Consider the following 9508-nt stretch of genomic DNA (forward strand, 5'->3'; position numbering starts at 1 on the left):
GAGAAATCATAAGAGACTTATTAAGGCTGAACTGTTTACATTCCTGCATGGAAAGATGATATTTATAACTCATGAGACCTTTGTCAGTATTAGGGTAGTGGGAGGGGAAAAAATTATATGTATGGATAGATAGATGATAGATAGATAGATAGATAGATAGATAGATAGATAGATAGATAGATAGATAGATAGATGGCACAGGGTGAGTTGAAGATGAAGGGGTGATATCTGGAGAATAAAATTAAGGGGTGAGAGAGGATTATAATAGGAGAAGGAGAAAGGGAGAGGTAGAATGGGGTACATTATCTTGCACAAAACAGACAAGAAAAGGTTCTTCCAGTGGAGGGGAATCAGGGGAAGTGAGAGGAAATGAGGGAACCTGATTCTTATAGGATTTGGCTTAAGGAGGGAATAACATACACACTCAGTTGGGTATGGAAATCTGTCTTACCCTACAGGAAAATAGGGGAGGAAGGGGACAAGAGAGCAGGGGTTTGATAGAGAGAAGGGCAGATTGGGAAAGGGGTAATCAGAAGGAAGTACTTCTGAGGAGGGACAGGGTCAAAAGAAAGAATAGAATAAATGGGGGGGCAGGATAGGATTAAGGGAAATAGAGTTAGTTTTCCACAACATGTCTACTATGGAAGTGTTTTGCATAACTGCACAAGTATGGCCCGTATTGACTTGCTTGCCTTTTCAATGAGTGTGGGTGGAAGGAAGGGAGAAAATTTGGAACCCAAAGTTTTAAAAACACATGTTTAAAAAAAATGTTTCCACATGCAACTGGGAAATATGAAATACAGGAAATGAGGTACAGAAATCTATCCTGCCCTACAAGAAAATAGAAGGGGAAGGGGATAAGAGAAGGAGGGGGAGGAGAGATAGAAGGGAGGGCAGACTAGGGGAAGGGGTATTCAGAATGCCATCTTGGGGTGGGGGAGGGGAAAGATGGGGTGAAAATATGGAATGCAAAATCTTGTGGAAGTAAATGCTGAAAACTAAAAATAAATAAATTTATATTAAAAATTTTTAAAAAGAAAAAAAAAGAAATGGAAGGATCCTATGAGATCATTCAGTAAAACTCTTTGTAGAACAGTATGAGATACCTTATCAAAAGCTTTGTTGATCAGTTTCTCCCTCTCCTCTCCCATATTGTTACAAGTCCCCAAAACCCTTGATGAAGTGTTGACCGTATCAGTTGGTGATTCATTGAGAAGTCTACCTCTCTTGTTAGAATCAGATGGGGGAATGTGAAAAATGATTTTTCTTGGTAATCATTATCTTGGAAACTCAGAGTTTCCCCATCCCCCTTTCTTTCTAAGTTCAGTCCTTCTTCAGAAAGACATTAAGATGTAATCTAAATGGGTCTGTTCTGGCTCATTATGCTGCTTAGACATTATGTGGCCTGGAAGAATGTTGATTCCTCCCTATTGTCAAGACAAGTGATATGGAAACTGATGTCTCTTTTGATCAGGATTGAATGACCTGGGTCACCTACTGAAAGACCCTCATTTTAATATAGCCCACCTCCCAAAGATGATTGGTACACCTACTCTTCAAAGGGCATATAACCCACACCCCCAAAAATCCCAATTTGAGCCAATTCTAAACTGGCCCCCTTAGGGGAGTCCAGTTTTGAACTGAACTCCTATGAAATGCATGTCAAACCAGCTTGAGAAAAATTAAACTGTGGACACACACACACACACGCACACACACACACAAAAGCTTTGCTCTGATCCAGGTATGCCACACCTATAGCATTATCCTCACTGACTAGTTTAGGAATATATATATTTCCAAAAAGGAGAAGAGGTTAATTGGGCAAGATCTGTCCTTGATGACACCCTGCTGGCTCTTTGTAATCACTGCTTCCCTTTCCAAACGCTCCCCAACCATCTCTGTAATGTTCCATTCTAGAATTTCCCCAGAAATCAAAATCAAGTTCATATATAGTTTGCAACTTATATAGTTTGCAGACTTGGTTCTCTTGCTTTTTGTGAAAATGGGGACAACATTTGCCCTTCTCCAATCTTATGGTATTTCTCCCATTTTTCGTGATGTTTCATATGTTACTGACAATGGCTCGGCAATTACATTTACCAGCTCTTTCCAGACTTCAGGATGTAACTCATCTGAGCAGGGTGACTTTAATTCATCAGTTAGATGCTCTCTCACTATCTCCTTCCTTGTCTTGGGTCCCTGTTATTTTTGTTCTGTCATTTCCAGTGTCATTTTCCTTGGCGGAGAAAAGAGAAGCAATATAAGAATAGAAAAGCTCTGTTTTCTTTCTGTTGTCAGTTATTACTGTCTCATCCATCCCAAGCAAAAGTCCTATCCCTTCTTGGATCCTTCTCTTTCTCCCAATAGAGCTTAGTTTCACACTATAGTATTGGATCATTCAGAGCTTTAGGGACCTTGACATTAGTTTTCAGGGCCATGTCATGTTCAATTATCAGGCTTCGCTTCTGCCTTTTGTACGTTTCTTTTTAAAATCTTGGGTGAGTTGCAAGTGCTTCCATCCACATTGGTCTCTTCAGACAAATGTCATTTTTCCTTCTCATTGAAACTATTGATGAGTTCATCTAGACTCAGAAAAGATTAATTAACACAGATGATAAGCAGATTGGGTGGATTTAAACTATGTCTTCCTCTCTTCTTTTTTTTTTAAGTTCATAAAAAGACCTTTATTGAGTTGTTTAAAAATTTAACACTTTAAGTTACATGAGATTTCTATTAACTTAATGTTTTTAAGACGCTTTTTCAAATTTCCTTTTGTAAATCATAAGTCAAACATCTTTCTTCACTTCAATAGATTCTGTCATTTTGGGGATGGATAGGCCAGTTTTTTAATACAGATGTTCACCAATGTGTTATTCTAGATAGTTTTCCAAATTACAGGAAATTGATCTGTAACATAAGCACATTTTTGTGGGGGAATGAGTGGATATGAATGGCACAAAGAATGTGACAAGACTGTTCCAAAATTATCTATTGTTATCTGTTTAGCATTTGAAGATGGGGGGAAAAATGCACTGCCATTTTAGGAAAAGTTTGAACAACAGCATCCCAGTTTTACTGAACAGCATTTAGTGGTTTTAAAAGGTATAATTAGAAAATAGACTTCAGGAGAAAAAAAAATCTACCAACCTAGATATGGGAAGAACATAGCTTTAATGCTGTAAACTGGCTTCTCAAGCTTGGTCACTGATTATCATCATCATGATCATTATTATTATTATATTGTTCTACACATCAAAATAAAACTACAGTAACTGGTAAAGTTTAACATTATTTTCCTCAATCTATCTTCCTGTGAAGAACTGGTCTAAACTATAGTTGAAAATCTACCAAACAATGACCTCCTTCATCAGCAATATCTAAAAATCTGATATCATCCTAGTAAGTAAAAAACAATCGATGAGTTTTAACAAACTACTTAAAGTAAATTTTCCAAAAGTAAGATTAAAAGCAAGTAATTTACAGAGTTAAGAAGTACAACAAACGATATTGGTCACAGCTAGTCACTGATGCAAAATGATTATCTAATCACTAAGGCTTATTAACAATCATTATGATCAAAGTGAGATGCTAATTCAAATATGGTATTTACAAACTAGATAAGCTGTCCAAATATTATTTCATTACCACACAGCACTGGGTTAACCTAAAGTTACACTAATTTTTCTTCGCCCTTAATATAAGTAGGAACATGCCAATATGGAAACAAATGCAAATTCCACTTTCACATTAATAGAGAAGTAAAAAATCTCTTGTGTATGTCTCAGATTGTAAAAAAGTTAAAGTACATTTTCCATTTATTACAAAAAACAAGCAAGTTACCGAAAGTTTAGATTGATAAAAGTTTAATGTTGACTTACTTATAAAAATGAAAAAATAGTTTTAAACATACACCATACAACTGACTATCTGATCTTGCCACTGACTAACTATAAGAAGGCTTTCAAGAAACGGACGGTTGTGTCAAAAACAAAAAACTAACCCAAAGGCTGTATGCTGTTTTAAAAATCTCATTTGCAGGGAAACTAGATTCTTGTCATAGTTTTTAAAGCTAATTACAAAATCCTGTTCCATAAGTGTCCAGGTATCTTCCAAATTTGTTCTTTTAACAAAACTTCCATCTATTTCCACATTCATTACAGACAACAAACGTTGTCATAGGTTCATCAGGACTGCTGGTTTGAACCTGTATATAAGTACAGTTCTTTTTACATTTGCCATACGTACACAGGCCCCACCTGTCTTGGCCATTTGATGTTCTCTAATTGCTTCTTTGGTCAGGTTTTTATGCATCTCCTTAAGCTCATCACTAGCCATTTCCTCTGCCGTCATTCTAGCAAACAAATCTAGAGGTATGTTCCCACACAGTACATTTTCCCTTAAATTTGGATTCTTTGCATCCTTGAGATTTGCTATTCTACTTCGTACCCTATTTTTATATTTCATGTCGGTGTTCGGTAACTCCTGATATATAGCCTCCTCCATCTGAGATCCCAGCTCTTCTTCATCAGCCCCAATAGCAATGGAGTCATCTCCTGCTCTGAGGGCTGCAGCAAGCATCTCTCGGCACTTCATTCGAACTGAATCTGAAGTGCTTGGTGCCCGGGGAAAAGATGGAATGAAGGAATCAGAGGCATTTGTCTTCCTTTCTGTTGCTTGCATTGCTACTCGAGCCACTTTCTTCTTTTGCTTCAGGGCTGCTTCGGGAGGAGATAGCAGGTTCTTTTTTCTTTTCATCAGAGTCTTTATCAGTAGAGGGTCCATCTAGCAACTTCTTCCAGGATATCATGAGAGACTGTGCTGAAGATGTAACTTCTTCATCTGTGCTCTGCTTGCGTATAGCATTTACTGACATTCCAATTCTTGTGGACTGCAATAATTCCAGAGTCATGGGAACATTCTTAAATTCCCTTAGTAAATCCAGTGCCCCAGCCGCGTTCTTCTTCTGTACCATCTTATCCATCTTCTTGGCGATGCGAATGATTTCGTCCTCCATGGCTCCGGCGGGTTTTGCAACCCCACCCCACCCCCGCACCCCTTGGGAACGGGATGCGGCAGAAGCGGGGGCAAAAGGGCGAAGTCAAAAGAGTGGGCGCGGGAGAGACGAGCAGGAGTCCCAGAACGAGTGACAGAAAGAAGAGCCACACAATGAGAACCAAGGCCCGGGCCCGTTCAGCAACGAATAAAAATCTTCCTGACTTCAAATGCAGTGTTGTTACCACACGTGTTCCTGTCTAGGCTTCATGGTCCCAGAACTAGGTAAAAGGGTTATATGCTCATTCCAAGGAAGTCAGAGGGTCTCAATGGGCTTAATCAGCCCTTCAAAAAAAAAAGACCAGATCCTTTTTGGCGACTTGGGATTTTTCCCAGGTAATTCCCATCCCTGGACCTTGTGGAGTGTAGACAGGTTTTTAGGACAATAAGCATTCAGGGATGATTTAAATATGACCAATCACCAATCATTTATGAAGTGCTTACCACGTGCCAGACAAGAGGCAGGGAAAGGAGAACTTGCCACATGTGGAGGGACCTTCATTCATTTTCTCTCTAGGTCTGTGTGACCCTGGACATATCCCTTACCCTCCCAGTGCTCTAGATAACTCTCTAAGACTATGGAAACGATGGCAGCTTTTCAATTGACATATTTCCATTAGCATTTAAAGAAAATCATAGAGGATGTTGTTTCAACTGAGCAGAATCAGAGCTGCCCCTCTGATGTCCCCACTGAAAGCACTTCCTTCATGCAAAGAATGCTATTACCCCACCTACAGAGGGTAGGGGAGTCCCTCACTAGGACCTCCCTATACCACTGAAAGAGCAGGTCCAGGCCCTGTCTCTATGTGCCAGGCATAGTGCTGAGGATACAAAAACAAGGAAGATACATTCTGTTTTTTCAATTAATTAATTTAATTTTAGTTTTCAACATTCACTTCCATAAGATTTTGAGTTCCAAATTTTCTCCCCATCTCTCCCCTCCCTGCACCTCAAGACATCGTACAATCTGATATAGGCTCTACATATACATTCATATGGAACCTATAATCACATTAGTCACATTGTAAAGAAGAATTAGAACCAATGGGAGAAACTATGAGAGAGAAGGGAAAAAAAAAGAGATAGAGCAAATAATATGCTTCAGGCTGCATTCAGACTCCATAGTTCTTTCTCTGGATGTGGATAGTATTTTCCATTATGAAACTTTTGTAGCTGTCATAAATTCTTGCAGAAGAGCCAAGTCTATGAAAGTTAGTCATTGCACAACGTGGCTGTTACTATATACAACCTTCTCCTGGTTCTGCTCACTTTGCTCAGCATCAGTCCATACAAGTCTTTCCAGGTTTTTCTGAAGTCAGCCTGTTCATCATTTCTTATAGCACAATAGTATTCCATTACATTCATATACCACAACTTGTTCAGCCATTCCCCAATTGATGGGTGTCCCTTCAATTTCCAATTCTTTGCCACCACATACAGAGTTGCTATAAATATTTTTGTACATGTGAGTCCTTTTCCCATTTGTATGATCTCTTTGGGATACAGACCTAAAAGTGGTGTTGCTGGGTCAAAGGGTATGCACATTTTTATAGTCCTTTGGGCATAGAAGGAAGGTACATTCTACCCAGAGAGACATCATGTATATGTCAGTAAGCATGTACAAGGAAAATACAAGCTGATTTTTTTGTAGAGAGGCACCAGCTGCTTAGGGAATCAGGAAATGCCTTAGGAAGGAGGTGGCCCCTGAGCTTGGCTCAGACTCAAAGAAAACATCAGGAACAAGAGAAGTGCTCATGGTGTAATAGCATTAGCCCTCTAACTACCGTTTCCCCCGAGTCCTGTCAGTCCCTTCTTCAGGATGCATTCATCCAAGTGAGCAGGGGAGGTCCCATAGAGCCCTCTAGGGCATTGGTGGTGGACAGGATTCATGAATCAACCATGGCAGGAGGCCAGGGAGGACCAAAACAAGAAAGCCCAATGGGATGGGGTTTGGCACCAAGCTGGAGTGTGATCCTGGTCCTGTGCCAGGGAAGATAGGCATAACTTACCTCTCCCTGAGGAAGCAATTTGGACAAGTTGAACTGAACTCTTGAACTCTTCCCAGCATAGATTCAGGAGGGAGGCCTTTCCCCAGCCCCAGAGGTGCTAGTTCTATCTAGCAAAACCCACATTTTGGGGGAAAGGCAGAAGGGGATCCAGCGTCTTTCCCAGGATGGGGAAAGTCTGCCCTTTTCCCTCTGGTTTATATCTTGAGTTTGCAGATAAAATAATATTAATACCTTACATTTATGTGACAGTTTTTCATTTTATATATTCTCATTGGTATTCCCCCCCCGGAAAAAAATCAAACACATGGAGGCTGATGTTTCAAACTGAATGGAATTAGAGATGCTCCTGAGGCCTCCTTGCTTAGAGTAGGCCTTCAACCAAGAAATTCCACCTCCCTAATTGATCAGAGGATATGAACAGGCAGTTTTCAGATGAAGAAATTAAAGCCATCTATAGTCATATGAAAAAAATGCTCTAATCACTATAGATTAGAGAAATGCAAATTAAAACAACTCTGAGGTACCACCTCACACCTATCTGATTGGCTAATATGACAGGAAAGGAAAATGATAAATGTTGGAGAGGATGTGAGAAAATTGGGATACTAATGCATTGTTGGTGGAGTTGTAAACTGATCCAACTATTCTGGAGAGCAATTTGGAACTATGCCCAAAGGGCTATAAAACTGTGCCTATCCTTTGATCCAGCAATAGTAGGTCTGTGTCCCAAAGAGATCATAAAAAAGGGAAAAGGACCCACATGCCCAAAAATATTTATAGCAGCCCTTTTTGTGGTAGCAAAGAATTGGAAATTGAGGGAATGCCCATCAACTGGGGAATGGATGAACAAGTCGTGATACATGAATGTAATAAAATACTATAAGAAATGATGAGCAGGTGGATTTCAGAAAAAAAAAACCTAGAAAAACTTACATGAACTGATGCTGAGTGAAGTGAGCAGAACCAGAAGAACATTGTACATAGTAACAGCTATACTGTGTGAAGATCAACTTTGATAGACTTGGCTCTTCTTAGCAATACAATGACAAACTGTATACAAAGACAATTCCAAAAGACTCAAGATGGAAAATGCTATCTATATCCAGAGAAAGAACTATGGAGTCTGAATGCAGATCGAAGCATACCATTTTCACCTTTTTAAAAAAAATTTGTCAGGGGCAGCTAGGTGGTACAGTGGATAGAGCACCGGCCCTGGATTCAGGAGGACCTGAGTTCAAATCTGGCTTTAGACACATGCCACTTACTAGCTGTGTGACTTGAGGCAAGTCATTTAACCCCATCTGCCTCACCAAAAAAAAGAAAATTTCTTTCTCATGGTTTTTCCCTTTTATTCTGATTCTTCTTCTACAATATGATTAATGTGGAAATATGTTTAATAAAAAAATTCCATCATCCTACCAACATGCCAGACTTGGATTCTTGGAGACCCTCAGCACCTTCAGCACCCTCACTCAGAATGAGACCTATGCCCCAGGGATGCAGGCTTTTATTTGTCCTCTGAAAACAGGGCCCTCAAAGCACCTCTCCACTAGGCACCCTTCTCCTTATTGCTGTCTCTAGCACTAATGCTGTGATCATCTCCAGACTTTCTATACATCTCTTGACCCCACAGCCATCTTTCCAGTGCTGCCCCTTCAGATCTTTCCAAGTCCAGTTGTGATGGATGTCCAGAAAAGCATTTCCTGAAGCCTTCAAAACCAAAATCTATCTGGCTCAAAATGGCTTTTAAAGCACTTGCCTCCTCTTTATTTCTACAGGTAAATAAAATGAAGCTATCTGCAATTATCTGAAGGGTTATCATATGAAGGAGGAATTCTATTTATTCTGCTTAGCCCCAGAAGGCAGAATTAGGAGTAAGGGGTAGAGAAGTAATAGGGAGGCAGATTACCTCTCAATATAAGGAAGAAGACACTCTGCTAGAGTGTAAGCTTCTTGAGGGCAGAGATGGTCTTCATTGCCTTTGTATACCCTCTACCACCACAATGCCTGACATATAGTACGCATTTAAGAAACGCTTATTTATTAGAATTGAATAACTTCTAACAGAGAACTTCCTAACAGCAGTTGAAAAATTGAATGGGCCACTTTGTCAAAAATAAAATATAAAATAATATTTGTAAAGCATTTTGCAAACCTTAAAGTCCTATGTTTATAATATATTCTTTATATGTATAGCTATTATTATTTTTAGCTATTATTGTCAGGTAATGAGATAATTTGTTCTTGTTGTTTTTTTAAATCAATAGAGGTATTCAAGATGTCTGAATAACCACTGTTGAGAGTGTTGTAGGTGGGATTCATGCTTCAGGCACAGCTTGAATTAGAATACTTCTGAGATCCTTTCCAATTCTTGGATTCCATCATTCCAGAATTACAAATATAAAGCACATAAGGTTTACAATAATCTATGTTCATGAGTTAAA

General features: G+C 39.3%; 1 pseudogene; it reads right to left on the reverse strand.

Annotated features, from left to right (window-relative positions):
- Positions 1-3982: 3982 nt before the first annotated feature.
- LOC110206399 (transcription elongation factor A protein 1 pseudogene) lies at positions 3983-5027 on the reverse strand (annotated as a pseudogene).
- Positions 5028-9508: the final 4481 nt, after the last annotated feature.

Source organism: Phascolarctos cinereus, unplaced genomic scaffold, assembly GCF_003287225.1.
Source record: "Phascolarctos cinereus isolate Bilbo 61053 unplaced genomic scaffold, phaCin_HiC Scaffold_2;HRSCAF=192, whole genome shotgun sequence".
In the NCBI taxonomy this organism is placed as follows: Eukaryota; Metazoa; Chordata; class Mammalia; order Diprotodontia; family Phascolarctidae; genus Phascolarctos; species Phascolarctos cinereus.